This window comes from Microcebus murinus, chromosome 7, assembly GCF_040939455.1.
Source record: "Microcebus murinus isolate Inina chromosome 7, M.murinus_Inina_mat1.0, whole genome shotgun sequence".
NCBI classification, from domain to species: domain Eukaryota; kingdom Metazoa; phylum Chordata; class Mammalia; order Primates; family Cheirogaleidae; genus Microcebus; species Microcebus murinus.
Genome location: NC_134110.1, coordinates 22,407,800 through 22,423,562, shown reverse-complemented (window position 1 = coordinate 22,423,562; position 15,763 = coordinate 22,407,800). Strand labels below are relative to the sequence as shown.

The 15,763-nt window shown below is 41.6% G+C and overlaps 1 non-coding gene across 1 annotated transcript; it reads left to right on the top strand.

The window, feature by feature from the left end:
- Positions 1 to 980: 980 nt before the first annotated feature.
- TRNAE-UUC (transfer RNA glutamic acid (anticodon UUC)) lies at positions 981 to 1,052 on the top strand. The gene has a single exon. It is a non-coding gene; the product is annotated as a tRNA-Glu (tRNA).
- Positions 1,053 to 15,763: the final 14,711 nt, after the last annotated feature.

The following is a 15,763-nucleotide window of genomic DNA, read 5'->3' as shown; positions in this document are numbered from 1 at the left end:
TTACCCCACATACGTGACATTTTTACACTTTTGTGTTTAAACTTCTAGCTGTGAAGCAATGAGTTTGAGATCTTTTACAAATACTCTTCAGCCATGAATTTCCAGTCCAACAACGGTCTGCTCACATCCAACTCCCACGTTTATATTACAGTGTTTGTCTTGCAATGTGTAGTTGCTTATCTATATCTTTTTTTTTTCTTATATATGGTTGTACATGTTTATCTCTTAGCCAGTGCCTTGGTTTTTCACTTTCGTTTTGTTTTGGTTTTTTTTATTTGTTTGTTTTTGCCACGTAAGAGTTGTTATCATAGTGCAGTAAGTGGATTTTTTCTTTCATGGTTGTGGGTATTTTGTTTTTGTTTTAATAATGTAAGGCTGTCCCTAGAAAAGATCTTAAAGCCTGAAGTCTGAAGGCCTTCTGCTCCAAAGCATACCCTATGGGCTATTAGGAGGTTTCGTCCATTCAGCTTTGGTTCCCAAAGTCAGAATTAATCAAAATTTCAGTTAAAATGAAGCAAAATTTCAGTTAAAATGGCCAATGATCTAAAATACCATGATTTGAAAATTCTGGTCTACTGGTTAGTCACCCTCAGCAGCAAACCTGGGGAAGAGACCAGGGAGCCACGCCCGTACTTAATGGTTCTCTGTCCCCTTTATTTTGAGCCATTCAAACCATTCTTTTCCCAAATCGCACTGCAGAGCCTTTTAACAGTTTTTTGGGACCCGATGCCAGGCTGTAGGCTCCCGCGGGCCCGGCGTGAGGGGCGCAGGGCGGAGGCCTGCGCCCATTTGGCCGCAGAAGCAGCCAGCAGCGCCAAGCCGCCTGGCAAGCAAGCGACACTGTCTGGGGCGGGGCGGGGGACACCAAAAGCCCGCGCAGGCGCAGAGAGAACCTGGCGTCAGAGAAGGGGCCGAGCGCGGCAGGCGGAAGCAGAGAAGAATGATTCAATTTGCTATGACTTCAGCCACTAGCTGTCACTTCCCACATGGTCTAGCGGTTAGGATTCCTGGTTTTCACCCAGGCGGCCCGGGTTCGACTCCCGGTGTGGGAATGCGAATTGTTTTAGAACCTTAGGTAAGAATACGAAAATTTCAAACCTTCTTCAGCAGGAAAAGCACTAAATACTATTGTTAAAAGCTGTAATTTCCTAGGAGAGTGTTGAGAAATGAAGTTCCAGCCCGCGATTAGCACTTCGAAAAGCTGGCTTGTATAGTCAGAGTTCTTATTTTTGCTCACCATATAATTCATTTAAAATTTCACAACAAATAATATTTAGTGGTCAAACTCTATTATAAACAAAGGAATTCCTATATTCTGGCCTATTTCTGTCCTCTATGGCCCCACTAAGTGTTTCTGGCCGGCAGATAACAAGATGGTGAGCAGTATGGAGTGATGAGAAGGGGCAAGGAAGAGCCCACCCACCCACAGTAGTAGCTGAAGTCCTTTGGGGACTGAGAGGTGAGAGGACAGTGTTTCCTGAAACAGGAGTCACTAGGGCTGAGATGGAAAGAGGGGCAGGTCTCCAAGTAGAATTATAGCTTAAACAGAAGTTTGCACAGGTATGTAGAGGTTGAAGGCAAAACCCGGATCCATTCACCTGGACAGCTGCAACAGATTAAGAGATGGGGAAACTGAGGCAAGGAACTAGGCTCTGGATAGAATCACACACTTGGTTGGGTTGAGGTCAGCACTTCTAGCAAACTCAAATTTTCAGAGGTAGGAACGGCCTTGAAACCTTCCCAGCTTCTAAGCCATTTCCAGAACGAGATTAAAATATTTCTTTCTATGCTTAGGCCTTCGTACTCTTAACTACAATATAAGCCTGCCTGAGCCAGTGCCTGTCCAGAACAGGCAGTATCTTCTTCTAGAGTTCTATTGTCTGAACCAACGCTTGGCTTGTGTGCCCCCACGGGACTGACCAGATCATGTGAAAACCTTATGGTATGTCAGTTGCTAATGTCGCCAGCCTGATATGCAAAATAGCAATCTTAGAAAAGCATTAGCCTGGACCGGGGGGAACCCAGAGCATTCATAAATCGACAACACGAGGTGCATGGAGGGATGAGATTTTATTGAGGGGGGGAAATTGTACTATTCATGCAGAGGCAATCACTTCCATTCCTTGACTGAATTTTAATTCTATGTTCTCAGTCTGTATTAGAGACAATATAAGATTTGACCAAAAAGATCATTTGAGGAGTTTTTTGCAAGTTATTGCTTCAGACATTCTCTATTATGTAACCTATTAATATTCTTTTAAGATTTATTTCTGGAAAGCATCACCTGTAAATACCCCACAGACTAGTTGCCTTCTTTCCGTCACCATTCCCACTACACCAGTCCAAGACACCAATAGCTTCCGCCAGAGCAACCTTGGCAGCCTTGTCTGAGGTTGGCTGCCTTGATACAACTAGATAGCACTTTGCCTCTCACCTCTGGAGAGAGTGTGTGAGAATGTTTCACTTGTTCCAGAAAATCCCATCCTGCTACCCTGAGCACTGTGTTGTACAAAAGTGAAAAACCAGTGGGAGGCTGGGAAACGACGCCATAGCCAAAAGGCTGGACTGTCCTCGTCGTCATTTTCTTCTTTGCCCTTATCTTCTTTCATATCCTTCATATTCTTTCTTTTGCTTGTTTGTTTTTTGTTTTTTAAGAAGGCTGGATCTCTGCAAATTCCACCTCTCAGACTCCCTTTTCAGTAGACTTCTGGTTAACAGTTACCCAAGGGAGGTTCTGTTGGAAAATTGCAATATGTCAAAAAAAGAATATTTTTTTTAATGCTTCTGATGGTATCTTTGGTAGCAGCGGACATCCCCTATGGCTGTCAGCTGTGAGCCACTAACAATGGCAGGAGTGGGCTGCTGTGGGCTCCAGTGGCTCTGGGAGTTTCAGCAGAGCATAAGTGGGCTTGGCAGTAGTGTGGTTCCAGTGGCAATGGCAGTGACCATGCAGTGGGCCCCTCCCTGCAGGTGATGCCACCCGCCCTCAGTGAATGGTGGCATCTGCAGTTACTAATATCTGAATAATCTAACTGTGAGTGCCTTTTGCTCCTCTAATACCTCCAAAAAATTTGTAACTAATTCCAGCCCTTAAATTTCCTGTTTGAAATATCTGCTTTCTTGACATCAGAACAACTGATACAAGTGTTGTTATTGTTTGATTGTCATCTACCATTATGCTCTCAGCCTTACTGGCTTTCTTGGGGAGGGAAAGGGGGTGCATAACTTATTCCATATGTCAGAGAAAGTTCTTGGGGAAATGATGTTTCAGGTGAGACCTGAAGGATGAGTTAGCAAGGTGAAGGGGGGTGTAAATGTGAATGTGGCAAGTTATTCTCAAGATCTGTTTACCTTTTGCACAAGTCAAGTAGATGGGTGAATAATTAGGCAGATGATTGGACACCCTCTGCATCTTTCAAGTCTTTGATGGTGACACTAGTCTCTCTAATTCTCCCTGGGATGCAGCATCACCTTTGGCTTACCATTTTGGTAAGAAAGGGAAGTCCTAGGGATAGCATTTGTCTTTTCTTACCATAGTAGTCCTCGCTCTAAGATTCAGGGAGCAGTTCGGTAACATTGATTGCCAAGTATGTATATTCGAATTGTACATAATAGAATTATGTGGGTCCACAGGCCCACTGGAACCATGTTGAGATAGACTTAGGCCAAAACTTCATTTATCTTCTAAACTCCAAAGATCCACACAAAAGTACTGGAAGAGCAGGAGGAATAAACAGCAACAACAGCAATAATAACTCTGAGCTTCTTGCCTGTAGGAAAGGATTGATGTCAAATCGAAACCGATGTAAGTTAATAGAAAAAAAGAGCCATAGCTCCTCTGGGAAAAGGGTTGGGATGTATATATATAACATATTCTCAGCAAGTGTGGAAGGGACCTTCCTCAAGTATACCCAGTCTCCCCTTCCTCCATTGGGGCTCTAGACTGTGAACTGACTCAGTCCTCAGTACTGAATGGCAGGCAAAATCTCCATTGAATGACTCCAGCCAGGTTTCTGGCCACCTGATCTAGAGTTTTGAAATTGCATGTAGCACATAATAATTTGGTAGACCACCCATTTATTTCACTCCTAGAACACCACTGCCAAAGCTCCTTGCCGGTCAGCAGCAACTGAGCCCACTTTAACCCAGCAGCTTTGCCACTTAGACTCTTCCGCTCTGGGATGCCATGATTCCCACTGAATCAGAAGCCCTGTGGTTTTTCTCACCAACCCTGGCTTGTGGAAACTTGCTACCAAAGAGTCTGCAGCAGCCGGTGTTCTCCTGGCTAATACATTTCTTAATATCTTCATAAAGGAAGTGTTTTCTGGGCCTCTCTGAGAAACGTAGAGAGTGGGCAGGTTTGTGGGTGGCACTTGCTAAATCCCCCTCCAATATTACTATTTACCTAAGCCTTTAAAAGATTACTCTGACCGCCACCACGGATACATAGCGTTACCACCTCAGAGAAGCCAGGCCACTGCTGAGTCCAGGTTTCAGTCAACTCACGAAGCAAATTGGGAGTTGGAGCTGCTCCCAGATACTCGAACTAACACGTGGACTCCGTACTGACTAGTGTGGGTCAATCTGATGTTATCTTCTGCCTCCTTGGTCTAGCAATCTTAGAATTTGTTCCCATATTTCTTCCTTAACTTCATTTTAATGTAATTTGGCATGATCTTATATTTATTTCAATGTATATACTATCTAATGCTGGGTTAGACTTTATACCTGACATTCTGGACTTCTAGTTTTGGGTGTGGAAACATTGGAGGTAGTGAGGATAGTCCTGGTGTAGAACCGACATCCCCTTCAACTGCTATGGATAAGGCCCTCAGTCCCTTGATGTGCACAGTGCAGTCCATGAACGAGCAGCATCACATCATCTGGAAGCTAGAGATGCAGGGTCTCAGGGCACTCCCAAGACTACTGAGTGAAATGATTTTCATTTTAACAAGATCGTCAGGAGGATCTTATGTATGTCAAGGTCTAAAAAGCACCAATCCAGGCTTCAAGCAAGGGAAGATTATCTTCCTCTGACAGAATAAGCGGAGGCTGTTTCTACTAGCAAAAAAAAAATCAATGAGATTTGTTTCTTCATAATTCTCACATTCTTCTGAATCAACTCAAATATTCCCATTCCATTTCTTGGAGTTCCCATTCTTTCTAAATCAGTGCCTGGACTTTCACTTAAGTCATATGGGCATGATATGAATCTAACTTCTATTGTAATTCTGTGACTTGCAGAATCAAATCATGGGCTTGATTTTAGCTGTATCTCTTATGTCTTGCAGCTAACAAAGGAGAACAGATTATCTGACAGCCATGATGGCTCTGACTATATATTGGCTGAGAATTTAAAGCCTTGAGTAATTCCTTTTCTTTTTGTAAATTCTCCAGTGCAGTCAGAAATATCCCACTGTCACAAGAGTTTATTGTGGCAATCTCATGGTTCCAATACTTTACCTCAATTGACTCTTTATCTCATGAAATTCCAGATTATAATTTAAATAAATATTTTGCCACTACATATGTGAACTACCAGTATCTTATATGCCATAGGTAATGAGATCATTACTATGTTTATACCCAAAGAAAGACAACCCATTTTGAATTTTCATCTGTTTCCTGAAGGCACTGTTGTTTACAAAAACCATTTCCATGGATGTCTAGCTAGAAAAACAGAATATGTTTTAGGTATTTCTGATAGAGGAGCAAAGAGGGAGGAAGTGGCATGACCAGCACTTAGCCACTGACATTGCTAGGGCCTAAAGATGATACTACTGGAACCACCTGGACTGGTAATGTTGCAATCACTCAGCCACTTATGATGACAACTACTGAAGCATGACACTCATCTACACACACACACCCCTCAGCTCTGGGAACTGCTGAAGCTCACAGACAGCTCCTGTTGCCTCCGGTGGAAATGCTGAAGGCACTGGAACCTGGAGTCAGTCACTACTCTAGAAAAGAGAAGGAAGAAAAATTTCCCCTTCCTCCTACCTTCCAGCCTCTGGTCAGTGCCTCCAATGGACAGAACCTAATGAGAAGCCAGCTGGCCAGATGAACTGGGAATGTTTGTGAGATTACAGCCTCCTAACATACACAGCAGAGGAAACAAGCCCAATATTTATCATACTCATCATTACTGCTTATTTATCTGCTAGTCTTCTCTGAAACTTTAAGTTATATGTTTAGAGTTTATATAACAAACTACTCCAAAAACAACCACATTGCTTTGCTCATGACTCAGGAAAGGCTCAGCAATGCAGTTTTGTTGTTTCCCATTACACGTGCCACAGTCACTCACTTGGCTGGAATCAGCTGGTACCCCATCATGTGGCATCTTATTTTCTAGAGCTTCTCCACACGCTGTGTGCTTCTCAAGCATGGTAGTCTCTAGGTAGTCATGCTCCTTACGTGGTGGCTGGCTTCCAAACGTAAGGAAGCAGGAATTGCCACTACTCTTAAAAAGACAGGCTCGGAACTGGCCTGAGTCACTAGTGCTATATTCTATTGGTCAATATAGTCCTAGACCAGCCCAGTTTCAGGGGTGAGGGGCAGAAATAGATTTTACCTCTCAATAGAGGAGAGGCATGTGCTTGCACAGAGAGGAGGAGGATGGTGGTCATCCCTGAGACAAGCTACCACATCTATGCAGGTATTTGTCTTGTTTACAAGTCTCTTCCAAACATAACTCTCTGTCTGGCTCATTTTAACTGTGTGGTGAATATTTATTGAATGGATGAATGAATGAAGGTCTGGAAATACTTCTTTGGAGGACATAATATCCTTCCTTTTGGTAAGCATTGAAATCCACAGAACCTACCCATTTTTCCTTTTTTGCTTTGGCTACTAGGAAGTTGAGAGCTAGAAATTTAATGCCCAAGCTCAATAACCGCATTACTCAGTTTCTCAATATTGTCTGTCACTATCCTCTCTCAGGGCTCTGATCTCCCTGTTGTACTTGTCTGCGAGTGCCTTGTGCAGATACAAACAATGGCTTTATTTGCAGCCTCAGTAAAAGAAGCTCCATTTTTTGTTGACAAAGCAAAATACTTATAAATAACAAAAAAGCAATTGACCTTTTATTAAAGCCTTTTTTATTAAAAGGCATGAGTTCTTAAAGCTCTCCCATGGAGGAGCAAGACAACTGAAACCATCTTGTGGCATATAATCTAAAGTGGGATAGAATTGGCCGTGACCCACTTTTCTAATATTTACACAAGCCACAAAAGCCCTAGGTGCTCACCAGCTGGTTAACCTTCATTGTTTGCATACCACATTTTTCCTTATAGACGTATACTTGTTTCACTCTGTTAGTATTTTTTTAATAAAAATAAATCATTCATGATAATGTATTAATACTTCCTATGAATTATTTAAAAAGGAGGTTGATATTTTATCCACATTAAGATGTAAATAACTATACAGGAAATATACTACTCAAGAGAGGATGCAAAAACATAAATGTATCCCAAGAGTTAAGTCTGAACTTCACGGTCTCATTGCCACACTGCTTTTGACTTTGACTACACAGGAATAAAGCCCTGAAAGCACATGTTCTCTTTCAGACAGGGTCAGGTAGATGGTGGGAATCCCAGCGACCACACTGTGTGCTGTTTAATATGCCCAAAGACAGCTACCTACCACGATGGAGCTAAATATCCCCACCAGTGCTCATTGTAGGTGAGATCAAAAGCTCAGGAAACATGTAATGACTGTATTCTAAGTGTTCAGCACTGCTAGGTGCTTTAGACAACCCAAAGAAATGACCCAATTCTTACTTTTTAGGATGCTTTTACATGGAGTAGTTGCTAGCTAGAGAAAAAAAGTAAAAGTGATGATAATGTATGCATTCCTTTGCTGTTTCATACACACGCTGGAAAACCTGAGAGTCTTTGTTGCTTTCATTTTTACTCATAATTGATATCTAATCAATCATGTTGTTCCATTGAGTTGATCTTCCAAAGGGCTCCCCAGAAATCTCCTCCTCCCCTTCCTCACTACTACTGCCACAGTTCTGCTCCCAAAACATCCCACCTAAACATCATCAGCCTGCACTTGGCTTTCTTACACGTTCTGTTGGGAAAATTTAGATCAGAAGTGTGTCAGGTAGCAGCCTCCAACACACCCTCTGTGACCTTCTAATACTGTATCTACAAAGACTTCTTAAATGGACATATCATGGCCAAAAACTATAACTCTTTATAGACTCCAGCAAGTACTTTTATCTCTACAACAGGAGACCAAGCATCATCCAAGCATGAACAGCAGGCCGCTGGGTTATGCTGCCAGAGAAGGAGTCTGGACACCTCCAGCAGGTAGTGGAATGACAATCGCAGTATGCTTGGCCCTCCTCTGCCCCGTCTTCCATCCTCTAACCCCACCTGTCCCCCATTCTCTCAGCCACCTTAGAGACATGTGACCTGGAATAGAGCATCCGTCCCTCAACAGCCGTGATTCAGAGGGGAGGACGACATGAGAGGGGAACATCACCCCTGGATCAAAATACTCCCGTGATCAAAGTAGTGGTATTTTCAGGTACATTTTCCTGGATATTCCAATATGTTTATAACCTATTAACATTTAGAACTCTTCTGTTTAAGCTCTTGCCTCCCCCCCATTATAACAATTATTATCTTGAACACGTTTGAATTTGTCTGTTGATTTTGTTGTAAAGATTATACAGATTATGTTACCAACTATTTTTAAATGTTCTTAGGAAGGGGACAAAATGAAAAACAAAAATGTTAGTGGAAATCTCTGAACAGTAGAAATATGGATGACTTTCAATTTATTCTCTATACTTTTCTATATATTCTGAATTCTGTTCAATGAACAAGTATTATTTTTATACTCATAAAAGTCTGTGATAACAAATTAGTGTATAGCTCTTTATATTCCTCTTCCTTCCTCCTTTCCTTCTTATGGGGTGGCAGGGCATAAGTGGGGTGAGAATGTGAGAATAGCATCCACACAGTGGGTGGCCCATCATGGGGCTTGGGGGTACAAATATGGTGGGGAGAGTTTCCTCCTGGAGGAGTGACCAATAATGGGATGTCAGAGACCAAGCAGAGTTAGGATGACAAGTATGCCTGGAAGGAAGAATATGGTGGAAGAGATGGGAGGCTGATTAATACAGGAGAATTGAACAAATAAGTAAATACATCAAGGATAATGGGAGATAGGTTTCTTATTGTTAGAGAAGAGAGTTTTAAATACAGGAAAGGGAAAAAATTGTGATAAACTCTGTGGTGTTAGATTGGTATTGGAGGTATTGGTGTGAACTCATGGCATTCAATATAGACAGATGATAGAGAAATTAATAAATATGTAAGTGTGCATGTGTGTGTATATACATTTGTTCCCTAGCTCTGTATCCTGAGAGAGCCCGAGAGCATTACCACCCCAGAACCAGTGAGCACACCTCTTGCCCATGTAGGTGATGAATTTGACCTTGTCCAAAGCAAAGGTCTGGTTTTTGTCCCCCAGCTTCTGAGATTTTGTCTCTGGACACTTGGAATATTATACTCAATAGGATTGTGTTTGTTTGCCCGGGGGCCTTGAGTCATACTGAATAGCCTAGCAATGTGATTTAGGGCAGGGGCTGACTACCTCCATATAATCCTAAGGTGAAGTTGGCCATGCTAGAAAGAACAGTGTGACATAAGGTGAAGGCTTCAGGTCATACAATATCAATCTATCTGGAGACTGAGATTAGTCACTTGGGCAATAAATCAATTGATCATGCCTACTTGATAAAGCGCCAATTTAAAACTCTGGACACCAAGGCTCAGGGAGCTTTCCTTATGGACAACACTTGTGTACTGCCATACATAGATGCTAATATAGTAATACATCCTGACTCCACGGTAAGAGGAGAATAGAAACTCTGCATTTGATATTAATACTTCTCCTAAACTCTGTTTCTTCCCTAGGTTGATTTCAATTTGCATCCTTTCCCTGTAGTAAACTGTACCATGAGTATAATAATGTTCAATGAGATTGGTGAGTCCTTCTGTAAATTATCAAAATGGAGGGTGATTTTGCATATCCCCTGAACTTGCAGTTGGTATCAAAGGCGAGGGAATTCTTTCGGGAAATTTGCCCTATAACTCTATAGTTGGCTGATTCTTATAGCCCATATCTTGGCTTTCAAATACCACACCCTACTAAATGGAACCAGAACTCCATAGAGAAAGGACTAAATCAAGGGCAGGAGAAGAAAAAGTACAAATGAGCTAAAATATTTTTTTGTTCTTAAACCAAGAAATTTCTCAAAGAGGATGATATGTCAAAAAGACATCAAAACCAACTTGAAGGGGCTCCCACTGGCCAAATCAGGAGCAACTTGTGCAAAAAAAGAATTAGTTTAACAACAGTACAGAATTATAGGTTTTTGTAAAAATAGGAAGCCACAAGACCATACCGCTATACATAAATGAATCAATTGAAAGTTTGATAAAGACTAGATATTAACATAGTTTTAAAGTTTTAAGTAATGCAGAGATTTTGCCCTTGCAGTCTAACAAGTTAACCACTCATAGTTTTATGGATGCTGGCGGAAGACACGAGATATCTGGATCAGAGACAAAAGACTTTACTACTCACTGCGCAGCAGGCGGCATGAACCTCATGTTTATCTTGGTTCCCTTTGTCCCTGAAGTGCCATGTGACAACATTAAGTGGCCCAGATGAATGCTGCACACACTGTGAATTCTCATCACAGCTGAGGAGCTCTGAGCTCAGGAAATCCCAAACTTTTATGGAATCCTAGCAAATTGCCCAACCTATGTTCCAAAGACATTATCTTTATTATACTGGATACCAAACGAAGCTATTCTCTGCTCCAGAGGGAGACGTTATCTCCGTCATATAAGGCTATTTGCTCTAACAACATCCTTGGAAAGGTAGGCCAGAACAGAATGTTGTCAATGCCTCTCAGATGTGCAGAAATGCAATATGACCAGCAAAATATTTCCACAAAAAATACTTATTAATTAGCGTGTTTCCCCAAAAATAAGACCTACCCATAAAACAAGCCCTAGCAGGATTTCTAAGCATTTTTGCAATATAAGCCCTACCATGAAAATAAGACCTAGTGATGAACATGGCTACACAGTGTATCTGCACAACCCGTGCATTTTGTCACTGAGCGGTAAAGAAGACAAGCAGCCCTTCTCATCTGCCCCATCATGACAGCTACTATCCCAGAGGTGAATGGAAAGGTGCAGGCAGCCCCACCAACAAGGTTGGCTCCCCATGTCAGGTCCTGGCCATCCTGTGTGTGCTGCAAGCTGAGGCTTTGAGGGGAAAATAACACATCCCCTGAAACTAAGCCCTAGGGTGTCTTGAGGAAAAATAAATATAAGACCCTGCCTTATTTTCGAGGAAACGCGATACAAAGGAGTAAAAGAATCACTTTTCAGTGGAGAATCCTAGCTGGAAACTTAATCAAATAATTAGTATAAAAATCATCAGTAATAGTACAAAGCAAAATTATGCCCCCACCTGTTAGGATCCAGTGGAAAGAATACAGCATTCCTTCTGGGTCATTCCTGTCAAATGTCTATAATTAGATTCTAATGATGAGGGGCCTCAGACAAACCCAAATTGAGAGACATTCTATCCATAAGCTGCCCTGAGATCTTCAAAAGTGTCAACTTCATCAAAGACCAGGAGAGACTGAAGGACTGTTCCAGATTGAGAAAAATAAATAGACACGACCAATGCATGATAAATGCAACATGTGGTTCTGAACCTGACCCTTTGGCTAAAAAGGGATCTTTGGAAACAATTGTTAAAACTTAAAGTTTGAGGACCTGAAGATTATTTATTAATGTTAATTTCATCATTTTCCTGGTTAAATTGTGTTAAATTGAAGTCAGATAGAAGAATGTTTTTGTTGATAGGAATCTGGGGGAGAATGCACCCGACTGGCAACTTACAAATGGTTCAGGGGAAATAAAATTCTAAATACTGCACTATCAACTTTAAATTTTTTTTAAAACATTAGGTATCAAGGATCACCATTTTTATATGTTAAATATATATATATATATATATATATATATAGCCATATTGCTGTGAAAAAACTATATTAAACTTTGTTAGCACTGGTTATTTCTGGTGTAAGACAATTGGTGCCTCTTACTATTCATATTTTCCAAGTTTCTATAATGAGCATGTATTTAATTACAAATGAGAGACACATGTAAAAGGCCAAGAGGTTCCCCATTAGCTGGAGTGTCTAGCCCCCCGTGAGGCACAGGGCCTTCTTTGACTGGCCTGCTCATGGCTACCCCAGACCCTCCTATCCTGCCCTCCTCCCTGCACACACCTGCTTTCTAGCCATGCTTCATTTCCAGCAGGTTCAATGATTTCCTCTGCTGTTATATGCCTCTTTGTTCTAAAACACTCTTCTCTCTTTTCTGCCTAGTTAACTCTTTCTTCTTAAGTTCCCATTCATGTTTCATTTTCTCCTAGAAAATTTTCGTGCAGCTCCCAATTCTGAGAATACCCTCCTGTGTTCTCCTGACCCATAATCTCTATTCTAGCGTTTCTACCCTGCTGTCTTACTTGTTGCTTTGGTTGTTCGTGCTGCCCCGTAGATGCCAAGACTTGACAGGTACTACACACCTCACTATCTGTATTAACTACGCCTTCCTTCATTGACGCAAGGTTCGTCCCTACATCCTTGACAAATGATGGGTGAACTAACTAACATAACTATAATTCAGTGAAACTCTGCTATAGTCACCTAGACATGTAGGCTTTCTTTCATTTATTCATTCCTTCATTTAAAAAATATATTCAGCCCCTTTTATATGCCAAGAAATAAGCTAGGAGAAAAGACATTTCCTTTGCCTCTGGGAGCTCACAGTCTGTAGGCAAGATGAGCTGTTAAGTGCCATTGAGTGTAGCAAGTGCAGACAGACGCAGTAGCATGGGCAATGGGGGCCCATAGAAGGATACCTAACCCATCCTGGAGGTGGGAGATTGAAGCAAACAAAACAAGCGATAAGGATTGGAAAAGCCCCACCAGCTCAACACACTATAGATGGAAGCATACATAAGAAATCCACCACCCACATCATTTGGAATTATTTTCTCTATTCTCCTTTAAAAGTGATTTCCTTTGTATCTGTGCCCTTACAGGGCTGTTCTGAGGCTCTAAGGAAATAAATAAATAAATACACCAGGAATTCCCCTGGCCCCATTCGGGGAGGCCAGGCCTGGAGCAGATGGTGTGGACTCAGGGCGGTGGAGGGTGGAGACCTGGCTTTTCATCTCAGCTTCCTGTCCTGTGGATGTGGTGTCTCCACTGTGTTGTCCTCGATTTCCACAGCTATAGAGAGAGTCTGTATCTCTTCTTGTCCGTGTGTTTCAGAACTGATCGTCTCCTTTAGACACTGCCTGTGCATTTTAATGTCTGTAAGTGCCCGAGCAGCAGGTGCCTGCTCGGCCTCCTGACGTGGGGTGTTGAGAACTCACAATACTGGGACTCCCTGCTGAAAGAAATAGGCTAGCAAAGGAGAACATATATATCTGGTTTCATCTTACATAGCAGACACTGAAACAGTTAACAAAAATCACCAGCAATAAAAATGACAACATATTAAGATTTTTTTAAGCCACTGATATTTTTGATATTACACAACTGCTTTCCTTTGTGGTGACTGTTGCATTTTTCAGCCTCGCTTTGATCACTGCAGCTGGAGACAGCTGTTTGCACACTCCCTGAGAGCGTGTGGTGCAGACATTCGTCATGTGACTTTGGATAGCCGCCATCAGTCATCTCCTCCCACAGTGGAGTTTCACTCTCCAGCCATTCTCTGCATTCTCTTATTAGTCATCCCAGTGTTGCAAGTCTGCAAGCCAGATTCCTGATTTACCACATTAATCTATTATTCAATAATAATGTTCCTTACCGAGTTGCATTAATTAAAAGCAAGCACCACAAGAAAACTGTCACTTCAAGTGTCATTTGTCACAACAACCTGATGTTCTTTTCTTCCTGTCATTTTTAGAACTTTGGTTGCCATGGTAACCCATAGCAGCTTTTATATATAGCATCACTTATATTCAGTCGGTTTATTTCATTTCTTTCTTTCTTTTTTTTTTTTTTTTTTTTTTGGTACCATCAGGAAGACAAGCTGTTTTTTCCTCCTTTTAACAAAGCTCATAATGTGGTGGAATAATCAGGCGTAATGATAGGTTGATCCACAAAGGAATATTACATGTTAAATGAAAAATTATTATCTTACATCTGTATATTAAGATGCTCTGTTTAAGAAATAAAATCTCTAAAAAGAATTGAGTCCAGGTTGAATCTCCTAGGTACTGGCTCATTAGAAGTCCATAGCCCTAGGATGTAATTAGTATCCCATAAAATAGCAGGCAAACAAAACAATTGCAGGTTTGAGGAAAATTTGAGTACGTGCAACAGGCGATGTTGAGCCTAGAGCTGACTCCTGACCCCGGCTGGGCCTCTTCAGGGGCTCTGTGTGCTTCCAACCCTCTGCCCTAGAATGAACTCCAGCATGCAGTGAGAACAAAGCCTTCCTGGGACTGGTAGTCAGGAAAAAGCAGCCTTCTACAGGGAATAGATAACATTCTAGAAGATTCTAAATTACATGCCAAACAGGGAGAGACTTGAGTGGAAGCACCGCAGACAGGTGATGGGGCTGAATGTCATATCCATAGCCTCCCACCTGCACCCACAGGGCATTCTCCATTCTCCTCCAAGCCCCTTTCCCGTCTAATCCAGGCAGTCTTATTATTTCCAAGATCATCCAAGTCTATTCTCATTTCCTGTCACCTTTTAATTGTAAGCCCCTGGCCTGAACCCATCCTTCTCTTTCCTCCCACCCAAATCCTATTCGCCTGAAACAGTCCGAGTCCTGTTTCCTTGATGATTCCTAACACTTCAGCTCTTGGCAGCCTCTTAGCTTTTTTCACCTAATCTCTGTTACCCTGAGGGCTACCACATCACTCACCAATTAAATACGTACCCACATTTCATTTAATTCAGCATATACTTACTGGGCATTTATGATGTGCCAGGTGTTTTGTGAGACGCTGATGAAAGAAAGATGAACAAATTGAGGTTCAGACTTAAGAGCATTCAGCCTAGTGGGGAGAAACCAACACAAAAATGAATAATTTCAATATATAATTCAGTAAAAAAGAGATTTTCACAGCGCAAGAAAAAGTACAAGCTATACTTATAAATATCTAGGGTTCCCTGGAGAAAATCATGCCTGGAATGAATCTTTAAAGATAAGGAATATTTACCAAGCAAAGAAAGAGGACACGGGCACTCCAGGCAAGGGAACAGCATGAACAGAGATCCCGAGGCACGATTGCCAGCGGCTGTGCAGGGCAGTGCAACAGGTGTCACTAGAAAATAAGCAGGATTTTCAATGGGGGGTCAATGAAATCAAACCTAACAGGTACAACACACACTATCTGGGTAATGAGCACACTTAAAACTTTAACTTAAGCAGTACAACAGCAATCCATGGAACCAAACCATTTGTACTCATGTAATATTCTGAAATTAAAAAAATATCTTATGAATATAGATGCAAAAACCAACAAAATACTGATAAACTGAACTCAATTCTATTATTAAATGGATTATGCACTATGACCACATAGGATTTATCCCAGAAATTCAAGAGTGGCTCATATGAAAATTAGTCAGTATAATACATCATATTAACAGAACAAAAGCAAAGAGTCCTATAATCATCTC